Raw genomic sequence first — 27500 nt, forward strand, 5'->3', positions numbered from 1 at the left:
AGTGGGTTGCTATGACATTGGCTATTGGAAAACCTACACAGCTGCCTACATGCAATTAGCAAGTGGGGAACAGCAACTGGTGCAGAAGCCATCACCTGAACATGAACATCACCTACAAAAGCCATGCTTCAACCTATTCAAACAAGCTCAATCCCAGTAGTGGAGACACACACACACACACACACACACACACACACACACACACACACACACACACACACACACACACACACACACACACACACACACACACACACACACACACAGACACATACACACACACACACACACACACACACACACACACACACACACACACACACACACACACACACACACACACAGAAAATAAAATAAAATAATTAAAAAAAACCTTGAAATAAGAAACAAGAAGACATCATGTACACAGAAGGAACCTGAAGATAAACCAGGTATGTGAAACATGTAAGCATGTAATTGAATGTAGTACCTGGTCTGTAAAAATGGGATAGATGATTATGAAAGATGTATATGTGCCATCAATACTTGCTGTAATGATGTCCTGCTGAACAAATGCTATGGACATAGCATCTGGCTCTGTCTGCAGTGGGTCATACCTGTCAAGTGTGCAGATTTTCACAGAATGTCAAGATTTAGCCATCGTAGTGTCTGTTTGGTTCCTCCAAACATCTGTATTAGTCTGGCAAATAGCTGAAGGTGGCAGTAATGAAGTCATGATAGATACATGAGTTTCAGACCTCACCACCTTCAGAACAGTTATGGTAATGTAAAAGGTATCACGCACAAACTTCATAGGTTTTTAATAGGCATATCTACGATCTGTCCCTCTATATCCCCCCATAATGTTAGGCTTTGTCCACATGTGATGCTCTAAGAGGTGGATAGGTTGGATAACAGCTGAGGAGTCTGACACACCCTGGAAAAGGACAGCTCACATATGGCAACTACTAGAGTGTCTGTCAAACAGTCATGTATGTGCCACTGCTAGGCAAGTTAATGGAATGTTGCCCATATCCATATGTTACCTGTGAATATGAGTACTGAGCAAGTTTGTATTGTAAATCTAGGATATCTATATAGGGCATGAGGATAGTAAAGCACTGTTGTAGATGTGCGTGTTAAACTGCATGTGATATATTGAATTAATAACATTCAACTGTACAGTGTTCTTCTGGACAAAGTTCACAGTTGTGACAGATATCTGTAGTCACTTACACATATAAATGTGTTATGGCAGCTATAGTGATACATTATCAAAATTGACTTCCCTGGTTTGTCACCCAGTGAGGTGGACCAATGACCAGAAGTCCTGGTATAACAGGGTGAAAAGTATTTACAGCTCACAGATGACTAACAGCAGAAGGCAACCAATATTCCTGTAAAAATCCAGTCTCAAAAGCGAATATATTTGTAAAAAGTACTTTAATCCACACGAGGTAAGCGCTTTCACATAAGCTTCTTCAGACCATATAGTACCATAAAATTTCAATCAGTAACTTAAATAGTAACAGTTGAAATTCAAATCTCAATTGCCTGAGCCTATTAAAGAGACATTATTACTTTTTCTTAAAGGGCTCATGTAGTTCACATAGTAAACAACATTAACCCCCACCTTTCTAAATTAAAAATTCATATATTACCAAATTTTACTATCATGAACATGAAAATAATATATTATTACTTATAAAAAATGTTATTACTGAGTAAAATATTAAAATATATATTCACTCTACTTAAAAATATTTTAACTACTAAAATTATATTATTTTAGTCTAACATCAAGCTATTATATATGTTGTATTATGTACCTATAACACGACATGTTAGACATTCCAATTGAATATATCCATCATTATATAATATAATTCATGACATAAAATGAATAATGACATTTATTATTTCACAATACTTTGTTTGACTTTCAGTAATGGTTTTAAAGATGCTTTTTCATTAAGCCCAGAACCTCGATCTGCTCTTAATCGAAGTATTCACTGGGCTTCCTTATTCTCTGTTGCATTTCTAACATTACCTTCCCTAATGGTAGGGTGAAAAATATCTATAGCCATAAATTTGAAGTAATGATCTCTTCCTTTATGTTGTACATGTTTAGCTAGAGCATTTACTATAATTGATCCTAATAGCATATAAATGCTCCCTTATTCTATTTCTAAACTGCCTATTAGTTTTGCCTACATAAAATGAGTGGCAAACTTGGCAGACTGCAAGATATACCACATGCATCGTGCTACATTCTACTAAAACCCTAAATTGATAAACCTTACCACTATCTGGATGTACAAATTTATCTGACTCTAATATATTAACACAATAATTGCATCTTCCACAATGGATAGTACCAAATCGGTTATAGGCAACCTTTTTATGTGTGTTATAACAAAGTAGCCTTTTCAAATTATATCTATTTTTGAACTGATACCTAGGTATTTCTACCACAATGCTCCTAATTTGGGCATCTGTAGTAAGTATCTTCCAATGTTGCTGAATGATATTCATAATTTCATAATTATCCCTAATATAATATATAGGCATACATAAACCTAAATTATCTATAATATTATATTCATGTGATTCTACATTGCTTGAATAATATGGGGCTGCTCTTGTTGCCCTAAGTGAATTAATATCATATAAGCCTTGTTCTATTTCTTCTAAATTATATCCACAAACAATTAACCTTTCCTTAAACCTGTTTATTTCTCATTCACACCCTTCAGTTGTTGCATTCAACCTAGATATTCTCATGCCTTGTCCTTTAATAACATTCTTAAAAATATATTTAGGGTGCATACTATCTCTGTGGAGAAGCGTGTTTTTATAACATTTCTTTCTATATACTCCAGTGTTGATTGATATATCCATCACCCTTTCCACATACACATCTAAATAATCAGTACTATATTCAGGGCTATTATATGTGAATCTAAGACATTCTGTCATCATATTCATTTCATGTATACTTTCTGGGAGCATATCATTACCTCCTTTCCACAGAATAAAAATATCATCTACAAACCTTCGATAAAAGAGGACATGCTGCATGAAGCATTCCTTAGTAAAAAGGAATTCTTCTTCCCATAATGCTAAAAACATGTTGGCGCAGCTATTGGCACACAAAGTGCCCATAGCTACACCATCACACTGCAAGTATACCACATCATCAAAAATAAAAATATTGTTCTCTTAAGATATTCTCAAGAAATAGACAGATCAGATCAATTTTTTTGCTTGATATAATCACTATGTTTAACTAAATATTTTTCTATGAAATCAACTCCCATACCATTTGGTATTATTGTAAAAAGAGATTGGACGTCTAACGTCACAAATCTCATATTTAACTCCATTGGGGTGGTGCTATTATACTGGTATAAGTCTGATAAAAACTGTTTCATATCTTTTAATACTGTTATATTCATATCCAGTATAGGTCTAAGTTGTTTCTCGACAAATAAAGATAGTGGTTCAGTAATCCATCCACGTCCTGAAACTATCGGACGCATAGGTGGATCTGTGGCATTCTTATGTATTTTTGGTATTCCCCTAATTATGGGTATAACTGGAAGTTCGACCTTCAGATATCTAGCAAGATCCATATCTATATCTTGTTCTAAAACTATATTTTCTATCATACGGGCAACATTATTTTTAATAACTTCTATATCTTTGTTACAAATGATTTTATAATGATTAATATCATCCAGCATCTTTAACATTTTACTTTGATAATCAATTTTATTCATAATTACCAATGGCCCTCCCTTGTTCTCTGGCCTGAATAAAATGGTATCATCAGCTTGTAATCTACTTAACGCCTTCTTCTGTTTAAAATTTAAATTATTCCTATGTATATATTTCCTATTATTAATATATTCATTATTCTCATATAGTTTGTAAATATCATCTTCTACTAAAATGTAGAATGCTTCCACTAAAGGATGATTAATAGGTATAAAACCAAGAGATCTTTTAAAGGGAGTGCTAGCACTATTAATATTATTACGATAATAGTACTTAAGCATCAAATTTCTCGTGAATACCTTTATATCTGTTAAAATATCAGTTAGATTATATCCAGATGTGGGTATAAAATTTAAACCTTCATTTAAAACTGTCATTTCATCATTGTCTAATATTCTATTGGATATATTCCAAATCAAGTCATTTTCATTTGATTCCACATCTTCTTTAAACTGTGATTCGATTCCCTCTCTATGGAAAGTTTCCTTTTCTGCCGTCCTCTGCTGTCGGAACGATTCATCCACCTCCCCCTCTCTACTGAAATGGGGAGGGGGAACTGCTGAAAAAACATTTGATTGTTAACATCATTGGTAGTATTGGGTTTTACAGTAACTTCCGACAGCAGAGGACGCCAGAAAAGGAAACTTTCCATAGAGAGGGAATCGAATCACAGTTTAAAGAAGATGTGGAATCAAATGAAAATGACTTGATTTGGAATATATCCAATAGAATATTAGACAATGATGAAATGACAGTTTTAAATAAAGGTTTAAATTTTATACCCACATCTGGATATAAGCTAACTGATATTTTAGCAGATGTAAAGGTATTCACGAGAAATTTGATGCTTAAGTACTATTATCGTAATAATATTAATAGTGTTAGCACTCCCTTTAAAAGATCTAGTGATTTTATACCTATTAATCATCCTTTAGTGGAAGCATTCTACAGTTTAGTAGAAGATGATATTTACAAACTATATGAGAATAATGAATATATTAATAATAGGAAATATATACATAGAAATAATTTAAATTTTAAACAGAAGAAGGCGTTAAGTAGATTACAAGCTGATGATACCATTGTATTCAGGCCAGCGGACAAGGGAGGGCCATTGGTAATTATGAATAAAATTGATGATCAAAGTAAAATGTTAAAGATGCTGGATGATATTAATCATTATAAATTCATTAGTAACAAAGATATAGAAGTTATTAAAAATAATGTTGCCCATATGATAGAAAATATACTTTTTGAACAAGATATAGATATGGATCTTGCTAGATATCTGAAGGTCGAACTTCCAGTTATACCCATAATTAGGGGAATACCAAAAATACATAAGAATGCCACAGATCCACCTATGCATCCGATAGTTTCAGGACGTGGATGGATTACTGAACCACTATCTTTATTTGTCGAGAAACAACTTAGACCTATACTGGATATGAATATAAGAGTATTAAAAGATACGAAACAGTTTTTATCAGACTTATACCAGTTTAATAGCATCACCCCAATGGAGTTAAATATGAGATTTGTGACGTTAGACGTCCAATCTCTTTTTACAATAATACCAAATGGTATGGGAGTTGATTTCATAGAAAAATATTTAGTTAAACATAGTGATTATACCAAGCAAAAAATAGATCTGATCTGTCTATTTCTTGAGAATATCTTAGAGAACAATATTTTTATTTTTGATGATGTGGTATACTTGCAGTGTGATGGCGTAGCTATGGGCACTTCGTGTGCCAATAGCTACGCCAACATGTTTTTAGCATTATGGGAAGAAGAATTCCTTTTTACTAAGGAATGGTTCATGCAGCATGTCCTCTTTTATTGAAGGTTTGTAGATGATATTTTTATTCTGTGGAAAGGAGGTAATGATATGCTCCAAGAAAGTATACATGAAATGAATATGATGACAGAATGTCTTAGATTCACATATAATAGCTCTGAATATAGTATTAAATATTTAGATGTGTATGTGGAAAGGGTGATGGATACATCAATCAACACTGGAGTATATAGAAAGAAATGTTATAAAAACACGCTTCTGCACAGAGATAGTATGCACCCTAAATATATTTTTAAGAATGTTATTAAAGGACAAGGCATGAGAATATCTAGGTTGAATGCAACAACTGAAGGGTATGAATGAGAAATAGACAGATTTAAGGAAAGGTTAATTGTTCGTGGATATAATTTAGAGGAAATAGAACAAGGCTTATATGATATTAATTCACTTAGGGCAACAAGAGCAGCCCCATATTATTCAAGCAATGTAGAATCACATGAATATAATATTATAGATAATTTAGGTTTATGTATGCCTATATATTATATTAGGGATAATTATGAAATTATGAATATCATTCAGCAACATTGGAAGATACTTACTACAGATGCCCGAATTAGGAAAATTGTGGGAGAAAGACCTAGGTATCAGTTCAAAAATAGATATAATTTGAAAAGGCTACTTTGTTATAACACACATAAAAAGGTTGCCTTTAACCGATTTGGTACTATCCATTGTGGAAGATGCAATTATTGTGTTAATATATTAGAGTCAGATAAATTTGTACATCCAGATAGTGGTAAGGTTTATTAATTTAGGGTTTTAGCAGAATGTAGCACGATGCATGTGGTATATCTTGCAGTCTGCCAAGTTTGCCAATCATTTTATGTAGGCAAAACTAATAGGCAGTTTAGAAATAGAATAAGGGAGCATTTATATGCTATTAGGATCAATTATAGTAAAAATGCTCTAGCTAAACATGTACAACATAAAGGAAGAGATCATTACTTCAAATTTATGGCTATAGATATTTTTCACCCTACCATTAGGGAAGGTAATGTTAGAAATGCAACAGAGAATAAGGAAGCCCAGTGGATACTTCGATTAAGAGCAGATCGAGGTTCTGGGCTTAATGAAAAAGCATCTTTAAAACCATTACTGAAAGTCAAACAAAGTATTGTGAAATAATAAATGTCATTATTCATTTTATGTCATGAATTATATTATATAATGATGGATATATTCAATTGGAATGTCTAACATGTCGTGTTATAGGTACATAATACAACACATATATAGCTTGATGTTAGACTAATATAATATAATTTTAGTAGTTAAAATATTTTTTAAGTAGAGTGAATATATATTTTAATATTTTATTTAGTAATAAATTTTTTAGAAGTAATATATTTTTCATGTTCATGATAGTAAAATTTGGTAATATATGAATTTTTAATTTAGAAAGGTGGGGGTTAATGCTGTTTACTATGTGAACTACATGAGCCCTTTAAGAAAAAGTAATAATGTCTCTTTAATAGGCTCAGGCAATTGAGATTTGAATTTCAACTGTTACTATTTAAGTTACTGATTGAAATTTTATGGTACTATATGGTCTGAAGAAGCTTATGTGAAAGCCACCGTGTGGATTAAAGTACTTTTTACAAATATATTCGCTTTTGAGACTGGATTTTTACAGGAATATTGGTTGCCTTCTGCTGTTAGTCATCTGTGAGCTGTTAATTCGTTTAATTTACACTTGCAGCAGGGCGTTTGCTTCGTTTGGTGCTTTGCTTACAATTTTTATTATTATACTAGGGTGAAAAGTATGACTGAGCTGCAAGACTGTAAATACAGTGTGCCATAATGGCATAGAACACAAATGTGTACAAGGTATCCCCTGAGCATGTGTATGTATGCGTATGTTCAGCTGAAAGGCACAAAAGTAATAAAATGGGTCACAAGTAGTCCAGAAAATAGGATGTACATGTTGCACATGTGTGTAATGTCACTGTCACTGTATACAACAAAATGAAATGTGTACTGCTACTGATTGTTGCATTGCCATGACACTAATATGGGTACTACAGTAGGCATGGTTATCACGTAGTAATCAGAGAAGTGTACAACTGTGTTATGGCCCACTGTCCATGCCTACCACTAACAGCTATATCAACACCCATATACACTGGATATCAAATTGTACACACACCTGTTGGAATGTCAGGTCTGTGTGCTGTATGCCAGTGAGACCATAGGAAGTCATGTCAAAACATTTCTCATCTCAAATGTGACCCATAACCTGTACAATTCTATTGAAAAAGAAACAAAGCTCTTTCATGGAAGGTGAGCAACCATTACCATGTGAAGATGTAATATGATGTTAGAGTACAAACCAAGACAAATGGATGCTGTAATCATCTCATCAGGTGTTTACACAACATATCAGTGTAAGGGTGTGCACACACATTCAACTGGCTTACTGTACTGAGTATTTCTTCCCATATGCTGGAGGAACAGGGTCATAACCCAGAGACTACCCATGCTATGGAATAGACTTCCCATACATGTCAAGCAGAGCACTTCACTGGCCCTCTTCAAGAGAAATCTTGATGAGTGGATGGGAAATAGAAAACTCACCCCAGGGATCACTCCAGTGGCTTTACTTGACAGAGGCACTGGGAAGTAAGGTTGGGTGGCATGATGTCAGGGTAATCCTATGGGCTAGGCTTGTAAATGCTCCAGGGCTATTAGCTTAGTACACATCTATGAACCTATAAACCTATATGTTTCCACAGGACAGGTTGTTATGTTCCCTATTAAACTGAGCAGGTTATAGGACAAATCACAGGTGGGGATTGTCTTGACATGTGCTTTTATGGGGTCATGTTCCAATTGCACAAGTACCATGCATTGTAACAGGAGTGTGTACACTTCATATCCACTGTAGCTATATGGAATCAGCAGTAGCTTACCTGTACAACCATCCTCCACCAATGATAGAGTAATCCCCCTTGGTGACACCACCATGACACAAAGCACATAATAGATTGCTATAGTGGCTGTACAGGGACACATAGGTGCAGACCACAACTTGGAAGCAAGTGCACCTCTATCTGAGCAAGCATGTAGGTTCACAGGTGACCTCCTGTAAGGCTGACTATGACTAGAAATCAGACATATCGAAACCACTAAGGCCTATTGCAACCATGTCTACACATATGTATGCAATCTCAGAGCCAGTAACACAAGTCAACTTGTACTGGGGCTACAGCACACCTCATACACACATACCATGAATACAGGCAACCTGCATCAGACAGGATAAGTGGGAACAGTGGCACCCTGTCTGCAACAGTAATACAGGGGGATATGAACATCACCCACACTCCTGCCTGCATAAATGGTGAGCATGGACATAATGCCAACTGATGGCAACAAGTCTCCATGGGGCATGAGGACATTACAGTTTGCCACCTACATGAACACAGGCGTGTGCACACAGTCCCATCATACACTACAGTCAAACACACACATGCCACCATCCACACACCATCCCCATGGAAGATGGTCACTGTCATCCATCTACACAGAAATGAATGGTGTGTAGTGGATTATGCCATTAAGTGTCCAACATTGGGGGAACTGGACAGGTCAGGGCCAGAAGTGTAATGCAAGATGCACAAGCCATGATAGCTTACAGTGTTATGGTATAGTCTGGATTATTTGCAAGTAATACCCACTGTTGATGTGCATGTGGATAACTGTATGAGGTCCTCTGACCTTTTTTCCTGTTTATGTCTTCCAGGTACAATGTCCCGGGAATGTCTGCCTGAATACACATGCCTGGAAAATGATGAAATAATCCAGTACCTCATAGTCCATCATGCCATCCTCTTCAGGCACAGGGCCCAGGATCTGCAGGAGAGGACCACCCTGTGGAATGAGCTACTTCACAGGGTAAATGATGTCGGCCTGCAGAACCGCAATTATGAGCAGGCGCGGCATTGCTTCACAGATCTGATCCACCACGGCCATCAGCATTCTGCTACAGTTAAGAGGGACCAGCTAGTCACAGGTGGGGGTCATGCCATCCAGCCCCCACTGATACATGCTGAGGAGCTCCTCATCAGCCTTGGGGCACCTGCCCACCAGCTAAGCCAACAAGCTGAATATAGCATTGTGTAGGTGGGTGCCACCCATACAATGGATGAGGAGCATGCAGGTAAGGCCCGGGGCACATTAGTAGACCACTGTTGCGTATCCATTTTCATCTATAAAGTATCTATATGCATATGCCAGATAGGATAGTCTGTTGCTGCAGTGTAGTAATGAACAGATGTGCATAATCTCTAGTATTGTGGGTTTGTACTGTTGATGTGCTGAAATACTGCTCCCATCCTGTACCAATGCCACAGGTGTGGCTATTGACATTATGTCTCTCACACAACTATTTAGGTCCCTCTGGTATACAACTGGGGCAGCAGCCTGTAGCTGGTGAGTATGGAGTTGTTTTGTTCAGGCTTGCCAATACACCAGCCATGTTATGGCCATGCTATTTGCCATGAACACATTTAACACACCTACCCATAATGCATGATGTACATGTTCACTTATTGTTGCTGTTAACTGCACTGCATCACAGTGGTCACCATGGTGGCATATCTGAAGGATATGTAAGAGTCCTGCAGTATACCTAACAACCTGTCAGTGCAAGATGTGTGGACAGAGATGAACATAATGGTGGGACAAATGGCCTTCATTTGGGACATGTCTGAAACATTACCCTTATACAATGGTTACAACAGTGTATATACCACTATTACAATGGCAACTGTTCCTGATCTAAACAACAGCAAATCACAATACCACATTCCACACCTTTTAGAACCTGTAATGTGATCCTAACATGAGCAATGAATGTATAAAATGGAATCCTATCTTAGGATAACAAATATGGGGAATACATACCTTAACAAACACTAGAAGCATATGTGTGCACACACTCCAAATAACATATTGTGGAAGCAGCTTGTGAGGTACTGGCAGCATTTACTCTTCTTGAGTACACACCTTCCATCAAGTACAGGACCTCAATGTCACACTAAGTAATGGTCTGCAGCTTGTGAGGTACTGACAGCATTTACTCTTCTTGAGTACACACCTTCCATCAAGTACAGGACCTCAATGTCATACCAAGTAATGGTCTACTGTCCAAGAAGTAAGGCCATGACATTTGCCCACTCACCTGGAACAGAGGCAGCCATGGCTTGCACAGATCTTACAAACCATGAAATGGATCCCATATCTGAAAGGTAGCACTCAGGAGTGGGAAAAATCGTCTTACCTCACCATTGCATATACCATGGCAAACAGTGCAGACAGTCATGTATGTGTATGAAGTATGGTACAACATTAATATGAAAATAAACAGATGCCCATCCAAAACAGATGACGACACATGTTGCAAACTGGTCATGGAGGATGGCCAGAAACATGCAGCAACACTGACGGACTTATAGGAATGTCTAGCAAGTACTGCCTGTGCAGTACCTGTGTTAACAATCACCTGAAATTTGCATAAGTGTGGCCTATGGGTTAGGGTAATCAGATGGAAGAGTTGTTCTACAGGAAACATCATCCAGGGCTCTCCACAGGTAACATATGCATAACATCAAGTCTCTCAAAGGCATATTTTGCAATGTGTAATGGTGTCATAAGACCAAGGCTGAAACCTACAAACAGTATTCATAAAGATACATGTGGTGCACAAGCAACCTCAGGGCCACCATCTGCATTTTTACCTTGCTGGTGCAAGTGTCCACCTTTAGGTTTGCTGTTCATTAGCAGGAACTAGGCCAGTAGACATGGGACTTGGAATTTGGAACACTGAAAAATAACACTCATGTATGGCCCATAGTTGTCAGGCATCTGCGATAAGGCTGAGGATGGGGAGGGGAATCATCCTGAAACACAACAGTGAACTGAAGTATATATCCAAAGCTTGCTAAGAATGGCTGCATCTGAACACAGTCAAGGTCATGAATTGTACCAGACATAACCCTGACTCCACAGCAATAGTGAAGCAGTGGAGAAGAATAGTGTGACCTCCAATGGCTATGCACATGAGCTGACCTTGCAATCTGGCAGAGTTGGGGGACATTTGTAGGGTGGAGTGATCAAATAATGCAAGTGAAGATGAGCCATGCTAGTATACCCCTTCCATGAATAGTGACTGCTGTAGTTTACTTAACAGATGCTGCAACAAACCATTGTGTTAAGGGTGTGCACACTTATACAACCCACATATTGTATGCATCTCATTCAGCATCTGCACAACTAACAAATTTGTTTGATACTGCATTGGACTGCACAAGTTATATGTCAAATATCAGGACTCAGAGGGTAACCCACACCTAACTACCCATTTGTAGAACAGTGTTATGCTGGTACTGAAACCTCCAGGTAGCCCATAGGACTAAGAGTGTAACAAGGTACATTTGACAGAAATTACAGCAGCAGACATTTCTAAGTATGGCAATGGGGGTGTAGTGGATGGGAAGGCCCTCAGAGTATTGTCAATTACAAGTTTACAAACACACAGACACTGTTAGTCTCAGTAATGCACACTGACACATTTGTCAGTACTGAGATCCATAGGTGCAGGTGTCCCTGGGTGTGTATCAGGCTAATGTCCATGGAGAGATGAGAAGAGTAGGGTATGTGGGTACACTGGTATCATGCTACCTGACATTTTTCAGCAGGTCATCTATCAACCGATGCCACTTGAGTGATTCCCAGGATGCCAGTTAAATTCAACATCCAATCATCTGGTTTTCTCTTTCAGAGGGTCAGTGAGGTGCTTCAATTGACATGTATGCAACATATATTACATAACATGGCCAGTGTCTGGTTTAGAGACCTGTACCCAAGCATGTTCTGTTGACTGTGGTGGTCTGGTTGAGTTATCCATGGCATGTGGTGCATACATGTTGGGTTTCCTAGCTGTGGCATTCATAACACAGCTGGGCAGACATGTCAGTGTCAGTCAATCAGAGATTGCCTGTAAGCAGCCAAGATGGATACCTGACATCTGCACATTTGTACAGAGGACAGACAGAAATTAGCTAGCCAACAGGTTATGCATTAGGATGAATGTTTTGACAGATAGACATCTGACACTGATAGGTATGCCATTACTACATCACAGCAGCTCTCAATGACATGTCCTAAACACATAGTAGTCTACAGTTAATATCCACATATCAGATCAATATCCAATAGGAGATGCTTAATAACATACAGCTCACACACCACGAACACAATAGTCAGTAATCAGAGTCCAGCTTTGCATGCAAGGGTGTATGGTTCCAGTACTACAATCTGCAATCTACTCTTACTTGGAAAAGCACTGTTAAAAGTATTAGTGTAATGATACAATGCATGCAAGTGTGGCTGCATATAACCTGGGATTTTACCCATGTATGAAACACATACAAAGATAAAAGAGTGTGGTATTAACCATGTATACTCAGGTGTCTGATACAGTACACTCATACCCCTTGTTACTGTAATGACAGCACATAGAAGCATGTTATGTACATGGAATTAAATACACTTATTAATGATGTCATTACCCTGCTATTTTATCAGAGTGGAATGTGATTACTGATTACCAGGGCTCAGCTGTGCCTAGCAGGTGTAAGCATTGCTTAAATGTACATGCAAGCAGATTTGCACACTGGTAAGTGAAGCCTACATGGTGTAAGTGCCTTTTGTTTAACCGTACGTTAGCACCGCTTACCGTCACGCAAACCCATGCAAACCCACTTAAAGCTGCTCAAAACTGCCTTAACCACTCTGTATCCAACAGTCCTTGTTCTGCCTAGCAACAAAGTAAACAGCCCGTGAACCCAGAACCCTCTAGACTACAGTCACAGCACTTAACCACTAAGCCATCTGACTGTACAAATGTCTGTTGCTTGTTCAAATATATCATTCAGTACATGTACTGGATAGTAGTGAACAACTCCTTTGACTACTACAATTGTTTTGTACTTGTTAGTGAAAATAGTGCTGAATCAGTCATGTTTTTATATCTAAATATGCACATAGATAAATAGGGAGAGATACATCTGAAAAGGTATAGACCACATTCATATTTACACATAACAAGGATATGGCTGCATATATATAATGTATATATATGTATATATATATATATATATATATATATATATATATATATATATATATATATATATATATATATATATATATATATATATATATATATATATATATATATATATATATATATATATATATACATACAACATATGCCCATAACATGTAGTGGAGTCATACCTCAGCACCATAAGTCACAACATCTTAGTGCAAGGGAATGTAATGTAAGTATTGCAGTTATAAATGTAGAATGTTGCTACAGTAACAAGGGTTGTATCAACAGACATGTTGTGTAGGAAGTCTATTCTGATACTGGCATATATGCCATTAGTTACTGACAGACATCATAAAATCATCATAGTGAAGTACCACACAAATCACAGAAATTATCCTGTGGACTACAGCAGAAATATGACCAATAAACGTGGACAGTCTAAAACAATCTGGCCAGTCCATAGGTATACACAGAACTCCTTACTGCAAGACGTGTGGACCAAGCCTGACAAAGGCGATGTTTTCAGCCATGAAAATGGAGATATAACACAAATACTGGAATAGATAAGCTCACACAGTTGATGCATTCACACCCTCCTGTCTGTCCTAACACATATTAACTAGAGGAGCAGAAGTCCCAAGCCCACACACTTCCCACTGGTTAGTGACATACATTTTTACAGCATCCCACTGCTTTTTCAGAAATACACAACACATAAGGTGGCCAGGAAACAGTACATCTGTCAAATATCTGGACATAACATCACACTAGGTAAATATGCTGAGCTGCTAGGCATGTCACAAAGCACTGTGTATACTACAGGCAGACTGCCACAATACTGACCGAAGTTTCCTATGGGGGAATACACATGTACTTGCAAATATAGCAGGGACTACAAGCATGTAACAGCATGGAGTAACAGACACCAGTATGAAAGTGCATACCCACAACCAATGTGAACACAGTCACAGTCACATTATGGTAAGCTTAATTAATATTACAGTATATGGACTGTGTGAACAAAACCATCCTCATATGTGCCACTCACACACTAACCCTACATATACTAGCCCAATTCACAGTGTAGTCTGATGCCTGACTGTGGTTTGGGACATGTCTCAGTCTGGCCCTACAAACATATATGGTACCAGAAACTGGAGCAGCATGCAATGTCGGGTAGAACAGGACCAAGAACATTGACATCAACCACAGTCTGTACACAGGCCAAGTAACATATTCACAATACCAATTCACAATAACCATTTCACACTGAACTGATCAAAGGAAGGACACTGAGGAAACTCAGAGCTATAACATATAACATTAAGTATCCTGTTTTTTGTTTATTTTGTTCTTTATTTCTTTGTTATTTATAGCACTTTGTGTACTGTGTATTTTTCTAGCTAGTTTCACTGTGTGTGAGGTATTAACTGGAAATTGTCCACTTTTGTTAAGCATCTGTTGGGTTGTTTATTTCTGAAAACTTGTTGCAGTTAAACTCTTTTTTCTAGAGGCTCCTTTAGCTGTTTAAAACTTTCATTTAAAGGCTCACTGCTGCTTTTCAGCTGTGAGATACATTTCTGCAGTTTGTTTTTATAGTTGGTGGCTTTGCAGTTGCCCGCCCCTAGTGTAAATTTGATCTGGGACCCTCCTCCCAGTCTAGAGTCATTACCTCATTTTACCCAATGCAGGGAGAACATTTGAGAAGGCCAATCAGCTTAGTTTCTGCTACTCCTTTCTCTCTTTCCTTTTTCTCTTTCCACTAAAAAAAAAAAAAAAAAAAAAATGTATCTGCTTTTACTGTATTTATGTTTCTTCCTACTTTATTTTGATTTTGCGTCATCTTAAAAGTACTCAATTGTATTTATTACTGCTTGGTGTAACTCATTCTAAGCCTTTTAGTTTAAGCACTTGGGCTTCAGACCAGTTGTTTTACATTAGGAAGGTTTGTGGTCTGCACTGTAGTGGCAGAACAGGTAGCTTACATCCTTCTAAGTTGGGAACTGCTGATTGAGGCTCAGTGTCTGTTATTCTAAAAGTGTATTCATTCTGGTTTAAGCACTTGGGCTTCAGGCCAGTTATTTTACATTAAGAGGGTTCGTGGTCTGCACTCTTGTGGGAGGAGAGGCTGGACTCTTCCCTTCTGAGCTGGGAATTTCTGGTTAAAGGCTTATAGTGTCTGCATATTTGAACTGCTTCTTACTGAAATTGGTACCCCTTGTTTGCTGTAGCATAGACTAGATCCAGGCCTGCTGAATCTAGCTTTGTTTGTATAACTTGAGCACTAATCCAGACATTCTTTAAAGTATCCAATTGTATTTATTACTGCTTGGTAGTAACTTGATTAAAGTGTAGCTATCATTCTAAGTCTTTTGGATTAAGCACTTGGGCTTCAGACCAGTTGTTTTACATTAGGAAGGTTTGTGGCCTGCACTGTGGTGGCAGGACAGGTAACTTACATCCTTCTAAGTTGGGAACTGCTGATTGAGGGCTCAGTGTCTGTTATTCTAAAAGTGTATTAGTTCTGGTTTAAGCACTTGGGCTTCAGGCCAGTTATTTTACATTAAGAGGGTTCATGGTCTGCACTCTTGTGGGAGGAGAGGCTGGACTCTGCCCTTCTGAGCTGGGAATTTCTGGTTAAAGGCTTATAGTGCCTGCATATTTGAACTGCTTCTTACTGTAATTGGTAGGCCTTGTTTGCTGTAGCATAGACTAGATCCAGGCCTGCTGAATCTAGCTTTGTTTGTATGCTTGTTGTTTGTTTGCTTGTTATTTCCCTGAAAAGCTAATTCCACCTAAAACGCGGCTATTCAGCGCTTCTGTGGATCCCTAGTGATATCTGCATTGCTTACTGTACTTATTTCCTTGTTTCACTTGAAAGAAAGTTACTGTTTGTCATTTTTGCATTTAAGTTACCTGTAACACATTCCATTTAAGTTACCTGGCACTTGCTCACTAAAGCAATTATATAAGTCAGCACTAAAAAAATTAAAAACACTACACCCTCACAAACTCCCCTTGAGTACCTTGTTCCCCATTGGCCCTTTTTTTCAATTATAAAGGAATTCCCAATACTATTCTAGCATGTCCAAAGGTCAGTTGTCAATCTCCTATCCGGTCCAGCTGGTGAATCTGGGAATCTTGAGGCAATGTTACAACTGCCTCATGTACACAGACAACCCTCTCCTCCTCCCAACAAATTCCAACACATGTGAGAGATGCAACCATATAGCCAAACTGGAGGCTAAGCTCTCTCAACGTGGTACTGGTGTAACCAGTCAGGAGGAGAAGGAAACTACACTCACTACAATTCTAGTCTCACATAGACCTACCACGACAGCAAACCAAACACATAAACACACAAAACATACTACAGGCTCTAAATAAAAATCTGCCTAAGCAGCAGAGACCTCCAAAGCAGACACCCAAGCAACCGCTACCCCAAAACAAAACACATTTAACACATAGCTCACAAAGCCAGTGTGCCAAACAGTCACAGCCCTTAAGGCTAAACAACACACCTGATACACTTGTAATAGGTGACTCTGTCATCAGGCACACTGACGTCCCGCTCACCAGGCTGAACAAGGAGAAGGTCACGGTGAGCTGCCTGTCGGGCGCTAGGATCCGCCACATAACACAAGCACTCAGGTCACTCCAAGGCAAATACAAATATGACTCAGTAATTGTCCATGCTGGTGTGAATGACCTGAGATGTACCTCCCTGGACTACATGAAAAGAGACATAGAGGAGCTCTCTAAGCATGCAGCCCAGGCTGGTATGACCCTGACCTTGAGTAGCATCTTACCCTCACCAAGAATGATGCCACAATATGAAGACAGGATGATCAATTTCAACAATTGGCTTAAGTATTGGTGTCATTCAAAGGGGATCCAATGCCTGTCATCCTGGGATGACATGCTCAACAAGCCATGATGCTTCGCTAGGGACGGCTTGCACCTGTCACCCCTGGGCTTTCGGATATTGCCAAAGGCTCTTGCTACCCCCATAGTGCCTTTTTTAGGCAAGGCTCAAAAGACAAACCCACCTCCATAGGTATCACAAGGGATAAGAAACTAAGAGTAATGCTACTCAACGCCAGAAGTCTAAACCTCAAGATGCACTTTTCGAAACTCTCCTTAGCATGGAGAACATCGATATCTGTGCAGTAAAAGAAACCTGGTTCAAGGCTCCTGAGAGCACCCCAGCACTACCACGTTATACCTCATACCATGCTTTTTGGCCCCAAAACCTGGACCGTACCACAAAAGGAGGGGGACTATCAATATTCATCAAAGATACCCACACCTCCAGGTTGGTGGCACAGCACGAAGCATCAGAGACTATCCATGTGCAACTAACAGTGGGTAAAACTACCTTCCAGTTTATAGCCTGCTACAGACCACCCTCCCAAACCCAGGAACCCCACTCGGCCTTCCTGAGAACACTGGAAAATATGAAGGTCTCTCCAAACACCATTATATTGGGCGACTTCAACTACCCAAACATAGACTGGGAGCATTACTCTAGCTCCAACACGCTAGCCCAAAGTTTCCTAGAATTTATAAACTCAAATGCTATAGAACAACTTGTTACCACTCCCACAAGAGGGGAAAACATACTGGACCTGATCATCACCAACATGGGGACTTTATGCTCCAGACCAGAAGTGTATCCCTCCCTGGTAAGATCAGACCATAAACTAATCTCACTGGATATTCACATCCCGACCCCCTGCCCAGAAAACCACAGTGAAAAACTTCTCTAAAGCAAATTTCACACTCCTTAAAACTTGAGGTGGAATCCTTCAAAGCCCCCGGGCATGTGGAAAATACGGCCCAGACCGCAGAATCCTTTATAAACACATTCTATGAACACCTTCAGGAATGCATGGATCATGCAATCCCAAATAAAACCAAGACCCAATCCTCCAAAGGCAGACGTCCTATCTGCTGGACCCCAGCCATAAACAAACTATGCAATAGAAGGAGGAAGCTACTACATGATAGAGCAAAATCCCAAAAAGGGAAGGCATCTCTGATCAGTATTAACAAAGAACTACGGGCACTCATAAAATCGTCTAAGGCCAGCTTTGAGAGAAAAATTGCACAGGACACTAAGGATAATCACAAGGCTTTCTTTAGTTATGTTAGTAACCTGGGTGGGAATTCCCAGATATGCTCAGAATTAGTCCAAAATGACAAAAAATACACCAAACCCACAGACATTGCCAACATGCTAGCTGACTGGTTCAGCACAAACCCCCCCCCACCAAAAGGGCAAATATCTATCCCAGCAGAGTGCTGCCCCCCTGACATCTCAGATGCTCAGGTAAGAGCCGCCCTCTCCAAAGCAAAAAACACAGCATCAATGGAACCAGAAGGTGTCCTGGGCTGCATCCTACATGAACTCCAAGAAGAGCTAAACCCAAACATAAAACTACTGTTCAATCTCAGCCTTACTACAGGATATGTACCCAAAGAGTGGCATACAGCAACAGTGGTCCCTCTCCACAAAGGTGGTGCCTCAACGGATCCTGGAAACTATCGCCCCATAAGCCTGACTAGCTTGGTCTGCAAAGCTATAGAAAGGATCATCATGGACCTCATAAATAAAGATATTGGGGACCTACAGACACTGGATCCTACCCAGTTCAGCTTTGCTAAGGGCAGATCCTGCCTCTTAAACCTGGTCAATTTCTTTGAAACAGTCACCAAGCGAGGGGAAGGTGGTCCACACAGCCTACCTGGACCTCGCAAAAGCCTTCGATACAATACCCCACTCGGGCATTATAGATAAGCTCACCAGCTTAAATATAAACCCCTATGTCACTAGATGGGTTGCAAACTGGCTCAAGGACAGAACCCACATGGTTAGAATTGCTGGAGCCATGTCAGACTCCAAACCAGTTACAAGTGGCGTCCCACAAGGCTCAGTCCTGGGACCTCTCTTGTTTGGTATATATTTCTCGGAGGCACAGGCCAACACGGAAGGAATGTGGCTGACCAAGTTCGCAGATGACTGCAAACTGGGCGCCATAATTGACTCTCCAGCCAACACAAGCATCCTCCAAAAGGGCCTCATAGAAACAGACAACTGGTGCCAGAGCCATGGCCTCAAGCTAAACGCCAAAAAGTGTATAGTCATCCCCTTTGGCAAAAACAGTGCCACAAATTACCACATAGGTGGTAATCCATTAAGTACAGAAGAAGTAATTAGGGACCTGGGGATCCAAGTTGATAGCAATCTCTCATTTGACAACCACGTGGCCAAAGTGGTTAGAAAAACATTTTATATAGCCCACCTAATCATGAAGGGATTTACAGCTAGATCAGGGGAGGTCATCATGCCTCTTTACTCATACCTCATCAGGCCCATAATTGAGTACAATGCCCCTTTTGGGATGTACCTTACCAGACACCTGCAGCAACTGGAAAGACCCCAAAAGTACCTCACCAAGTGGATCAAAGGGCTCAAACAGATGCCATATGCTGCCCAGTTAAAGAAACTCCAGCTCTACTCAGTGGCATACCGCCTGCTCAGAGGCGATCTGTGCCTGACGTATAAAGCCATGTCCAACCTGGAATTAATGGACATGCTGCACCTCAGAAAATCCAAATCCCATCGAGCCACGAGCTCGAGAGACCTGAACCTCAGCACTGAAATAAATAGGACATGCTGGATGGACAGATTCATAACCCAGAGGCTCCCTTCACTCTGGAATAAAATCCCAGTCCAGGTTAGGCAGAGTCCCTCATTGACTCTCTTCAAGAGGAATCTTGATGAGTGGATGGGAGATCATAGGTTTACCCCGGGTATCACTTCTGTGTTACTGTTAGACAGAGGCACAGTATACTAACCTCAAAAAAGGGCATAGCAAAATTAATTTAAAATGGGTGGCAAAAGCCAAACACAAACTGGCTAGGCTTATAAATGTCCTAGGGCAGATAGCCTAGTATGAACCTATGAACCTAGTTCACTGCTACGCAATACTGACACTCTGTCAACAATCACCATAAGTACACAGACCTTACTACTGTACAGACTACAACAGAATGTCCATGTTTTGTCCTCATATATAAGGCCTACTATACATAACATGTCCAGCAGTCTGATATATCTCTGGCTTGTTATCAGGAATGATGTCAGTAAATAATGATATACTGTTCATATGCACCTCTTACTGCATGACATATGGACAAAGAGTGATAGACTTGGGGGACAGAAGCACAAACACATGGCCAGTGTTGACATATTGCTGTGATAAACTGAGAAAATTCCTGGTGTAACATGGTTTGTTGTGACATATCTCTTCTGAGGGATATGAAGTCAATAACACACATGGATGTCACCATTTACTGACTGCAATCATTAGAGTATGCTAATGCATTTCTAAAAATAGGAAATGTGTGAGTAACACACCACATCTAAGGATTCCAAACTCTGGCCAGTCTGCAGATAGACCTAGAGGAGAGAGTTTCCTCAACCACATAACACTGTCATGCCAGACTTTAAATCATGTAGAACAGCCATATCCACACAAACCCTGTTAAACCAACATTACTTCAAATGTAGAACAGCGGTACTTACATTCTGTCCCCATGTCTGGAACATCCCCCTCCTGTTTGTTGGCCTGTCTCCACAGTGTATGTTGTAAGAGGTATTTCCAACTACCCTCTGTGATGCTGTTTGTCAGACACCCACATGAAGTCCTATTCACAGTTAAGGAAAAGGGCCAACACCCATATGAAGTGCTTAGTAATAGGAGTATGTTTCCATGCAATTGGCTATAGGAATAATACCACAGCTGTTCTACATGAAATTAGTAAGTGGGGGACTCCAATTTGTGCACAGGCCATCAGCTGACCATGAGCATTACCTACAAAAGTCAAGCTGCTGCCTAGTCAAAACAGATGTACTTTTCCACATCCAACAGAGAGGGAGAGAGAGACAGAGAGAGTAACAGAGAGAAAGGAAGAAAGGAAGGGAGCAAGAGCCAAGAATGTTTGTGTATGATCCATGGGTGGAGAGTGGTATCTGGGTATTATAACGGTTCCCTATATTGTTTACTAATCCATACTGTCACATAGTAATTCCACATGGCAGTACACATTTATGGCTGTGGATTGTCTACAACAATCTCTACAGTGTTTGAAACCTGTTGGCCTTGTAATGTGGACATTGGGACATATAGGTTGTCAATATAATGATGTAGCAAAACCCACACTACAATGGATCTTGTCATTACATAATCACCCCAACAGGTTACTGATGATACACACACAAGCACACACGTACCAGTACTGAGTTTCAAACCCCTACCTGACTATGTATTGTTATTACAGTGTTACATAGTTATTGCATGCGCCACAGAGCTTACATGTTAGAGAGGTGTCCGAAGGTATCTTTGATGGTGAGTGACATCAGTAGTAGTGCTAAAGGAGGAGTAAGGGAGGTGTAGTAAGTGTGAATGTCCACAAAATCAGGTGTCAACAAAGACACACACACACACACACACACACACACACACACACACTCTCTCACAGAAACACACACATTATCACAGTTGGCAGGACAAGGGCTAGAACTCCTACCTAAGTAGCTTGTTACACTACAGTATTATGCACTTATTGCAAGCGCCACAGATCGTATAGGGATGAAACATCACCAAAGGGGGTTATTTCAAGGTGACTGACATCAGCAGGCATGCTAAAGAAAGGCAATGGGAGGTGCAGTGAGTGTGAATGGCCTCAATATCATTCATCTACACACAAACACACACACACACACACACACACACACACACACACACACACACACACACACACACACACACACACACACACACACACACTTGCCAGTACTGAGATCCATAGATTCATTGCTTTACAGGTGTGTAATAGGTGAATGGGCCTGAAGGATGTACCAGGCTAGGCCAAGGGAATACCTTGGCATCTGGCCACATGACAATAGTCCCCAGTGTGGCTCAGGGGTGTACTCCCATGAGTGGTCCCCAGGGGTGGGTATTGTATTCACCATCCACTCATCTGGGTTCCTATTGTGGGTGGCCAGTGATGTGCACTGCTTCCCATGTATGTGATCTATAATTCATAACATGGGCAGTGTCTGGGTTTTGCACATGTTCCACACGCATGTTCTTTGACATGTGGAAGTGTACTTGAGGTCTCTGGGGTATGTTGTGTGGACAGATAGTTATCTTCTGATGTAGCATTCCTGACCTCATTTGGTGAGACCTGGCTATGTAATTGAGGTTATGCTTGCACCTACATTGACAGCATGATACAGGTATTCATTGGAGTTAGTGGTGTCTGTCCATACAGGGCATGTGTATAAGGCATGGTATTCTTTTTGTGGGTTATGTTTGCAGACTCCACAGTTGTTGTAGATGTCCAGTGGGAAACATGGCAAAAGGGCCACTGTACACATTTATTTGCCTACTGAAGGGATGAAACAGGGTGCCGTGTCCTTTTACTTGCTGGATAACACAAACTCATTCAGGAGATGTAACACATCAAAGTACTTTCTGATGTCAGTGGCACTGTTGTGGTCAACAGGCATGTAGTCCACTGCAGTCACACCACGGTTATTATCTGTGAGGCAGTATGCAGTTAACTACCAATATAGTGGTTGTTGCCTAGCCAAGTGTGTATGTGTATGAGACGTGGGTAGAGAGTATTCTCTGAGTAATAGAAGGGTTGGCTATATTATTCACCAATCCATAATGTCACATGTAGAGCAATGGATTGTCTACACCAACCTCTCCAGTGTTTGATATCTGTTGGTCTTGTGATGGTGGACATCGTTACATATACTAGGTCCTCAACATAATAATTTAGCAAAACCCACCCCACACACAATCACAGCAACCTCCACACAGGATACTGATCACACACACACACACACACACACACACACACACACACACACACACACACACACACACACACACACACACACACACACTTGCCAGTATTGAGATTCATACCCCTACCTAGCTATGTATTGCTACTATAGTGTACCACATTTATTTTACATGCCACAGAGCTTATAGGATGGATGCTGTCCCAAGGTACTTCTAAAGTGAGGAACATCACCAGCCCTTGTAAATACTGGTATTGGGTGATGTAGTGGGTGAGCGATCCCAAAAAAATTTTACCCTACACACACATTTGCCAGGGGTGAGGTTCAAACCTCTATCTGAAAATCTTTATGGACCATTATGTTGCACATTTACCACATGCACCACTGACCTTACATGGCTTAGGAAGTGGAACAGGTACTTCTAAGGTGGATGATATCTGCAGGACTGCTAAACTCAGGCTCTGAGATGTGTACTGGGTGTAAATGGGGCCAAAATCTTTGAGGTAGAGACATACATATGTACACACACAAACACTTGCCACAGATGAGATTCAAACCCATACCTATGTAGTTACTGCTACTACATTGTTCCGCTTTTATGGCATGCACCATGGAGCTTACACATTGGAGAGCTGTGCCAAGTTATCTTTGAAGGTGACTAACATCAGCAGAAGTGCTAAAGGAGGGGTAAGGGGAAAGTAGTAAGTGTCAATGTCCATAAAATCAGGTATCATCAAAGACACACACACTCTCTCACACAAACACACACAGTTTCACACTTGCCATGTCTGGGATTGAAACTCCTACCTAACTAGCATGCTACACTATAGTATTAAGCAGTTATTGCATGCACCACAGAGCTTGTATGTTGGAGAGCTGTGCCAAGGTATCTTTGAATGTGACTAACATCATCAGCAGTGCTAAAGGAGAGGTAAGGGGAGAGTAGTAAGTGTCAATGTCCATGAAATCAGGTATCATCAAAGACACACACACTCTCTCTCACACAAACACACACAGTTTTACAGTTGTCATTTCTGAGATTAGAACTCCTACCTAACTAGTATGCTACACTATAGTATTACGCAGTTATCACAAGTGTCACAGAGCTTATATGTTGGACAGCTCTCCAAAGGTATCTTTGAAGGTGACTAACATCAGCAGCAATGCTAAAGGAGAGATAAGGGGAGAGTAGCAAGTGTCAATGTCCATAAAATCAGGTATCATCAAAGACACACACACACACACACACACACACACACACACACACACACACACACACACACACACACACACACACTGTCTCAGACAAACACACACACAGTTGCAATGTCTGGGATTAGAACTCCTACTTAACTCATTACATCCTAGTAATGCCTCCAGGTGCATCTGCAGTTAACTCATGCTGATATCTCTAGGCATCAAATATTCCTTGTTCATATTTGAATCAATAATTCAAAAAGTATCCTATGCAGAAGGTTTTAAAATATTTAATCTTAAAGCTTACACAATGTCAATCTCAACTGCATTAATATTTGCACTCTGTCTAGTGCAGGTAAATAGATATTAACTGTTATTTTTATGACATTAATTTATATAAGTATAATGTTCACATTTTTTAAACTATCTTAACACCCAAATAACAAAGACAGAATGCCTTAGCTTCATATGAAAGCTCTCAGCTAAATGAATAAAATGCTGCTGATAGTATGAGTAAAACTTGAGTGGTTGTTGAGGTATTGTAAGTTGTTTACAAAATATTAAACATTTAATAGTTACTCCCTGGGATTCATGAAGCTCAGCACAAGGATGGCATTAGCCTTGCGCTGACCCTGCAGCGTAGAGATGGCGCAGCAGCACCACATGCATATTAATGAAGGAGTGCTGCCGTAATGGCCACGTGCATAGGAAATGTGTACGAGTGCAGGGGGTGTGTCCAAGCACTGCACAAAGGCGTGATCATGTCGGCTGCATACGTGCAACCTAAAATGCTGAATAGCACAGCCTGCCTCTAATAGTAATCTCTCCTCTCAGTGTCCGTGGATACTGAAATGTATGCAAAGCATACTAGACATCTTGCGAACACCACAATAAGAAGTAAACACAAAGGCACGTAGCTGAATATTGAGTCCCTGTCCCTCGAACAAAGATATTTAAAACCCCATGCCCGTATTTCATTGTAGTGTTGCTAGTTATACCAAGTGGAAGCAAAATGCATCGTGTTAGCACGCCGCCAATTGCCAAGCCTAGCCCAATGGTTTGGGTTACCACCTGTCCCACATTGTGAGAGACAGTCCCCCTCTAGTCAGGTGTGTCCATACCAAATTCATATGTGAAATGTCCTGCGATAGTAGGACATAATTATGTCCCATATGATATGAAATAGTCCCATACAGTACGTATGTCCGTATATAAAACACCTATATATTACAAGAAACAGAATAAGCAAGTAAACGAAACAGAATAAGCAACTCTATCACTACAACAATAAAAGCTTATATGTAGGCATGAAACTAAAGTACTATCCTTTGTAATGACCATGGGTATGTGTTGGCCTGTAAACTCAGATGTGTGCCACGATAATGTCCAATCCATGTCATATGAAAAGGTGGTAACCCTACCAATGGTCAGAGCATTCGCCCAATATCTGCTCATTCTCGGTCCAAGACGTCCTTGCCAGGACAGCCCATAGATGAACAGGTATTACCCGAGTCTACCAACCATGTCATGAAAGATAAGTATTTGCGAGTACCTATGTGCGTGGCGTACAGCATGTGGTTGATCTGAAATGTTAGTGTAGACTTCACAACCATATTGGTCCCAGAGATATGTAGTGTACGCAATGTGTGCTGTTGACTGTGCCATGGGCCATCAACTAGAGAAGGGATGAATGTTGATTGTGGAATATGGGGGGGGGGAGGGTAATGTAATAATTCGCCAAGGGGAGAATGGGTCGGATGCACAATAGGTGAACTGGAGGTCTATGAGGGAGCAGTGTGTGAATCAGGAAGATAACCAAAGAACAAATATACACATCTGCAATACAATCCCACAAACATGTGAACATTAAAATGTGCAATACACATGTACAGAAACGTTACCGGCACATAATGGTCTGGCCTGAAGTGAGCCATCCAACCCCAACACACCTGGATACATAATGAAATACCCATCATCCTCTTCACAGCACACCACCCCCCCCTTCCTGAACGTCCACCAAAACGAGCCATACTCGGGCTGCTTGATAGGTGCAGCCATATCTGCACATAGTGACCCCTACCCATATCTAGTAGGCAGTCTCACCCTAGGCATTCTCAGGATTGCAAACTATGTATCCCTTGCATGTATAACCCTACCTTACAGCCAAAAAGCAAAGATGGTCATTATTCCCCACAATTGTTGGATATCCCTCATGGGATATGTATCTGTTCTAAACATTAGACTTGGTGTCACAACACAATGTCCAGTCCTGTATACATCTAGACACAAGTTGTATGAGCAGTAGCTGTCCGCGAGACTGCTCAGCCTCCAACTGATCCTGCAGAACCTATGACCCTGGATTAAATACCTGACCATGATGCACTTCTCCACACAATGGGGGGGTGTGGGGGGGCAAAGCCCCCCACTGACTTTTGTTTTACTAAGCAATATTAAAGCAAAACTAAACAATATAATATGAAATTAAGTATGAGGCTTCACCCACCACAGCTCCCATGGTGGGGGGCTGTGACCCCCCAGACCCCCTCCTAACTGTATATTCTAACTCCAGGGTCGCACTACAGTGGGGAACGGGACATATCCCATTTTCCTGCCAATAATACTTGTCGGTCAAATGAAGTGTCGGTCAAATTAAATTTTGGTCATTTGGTCTTGGGAAAATG

The sequence above is a fragment of the Protopterus annectens genome, chromosome 3.part0, assembly GCF_019279795.1.
Source record: "Protopterus annectens isolate FY-2018-M chromosome 3.part0, PAN1.0, whole genome shotgun sequence".
Taxonomy (NCBI): Eukaryota; Metazoa; Chordata; order Ceratodontiformes; family Protopteridae; genus Protopterus; species Protopterus annectens.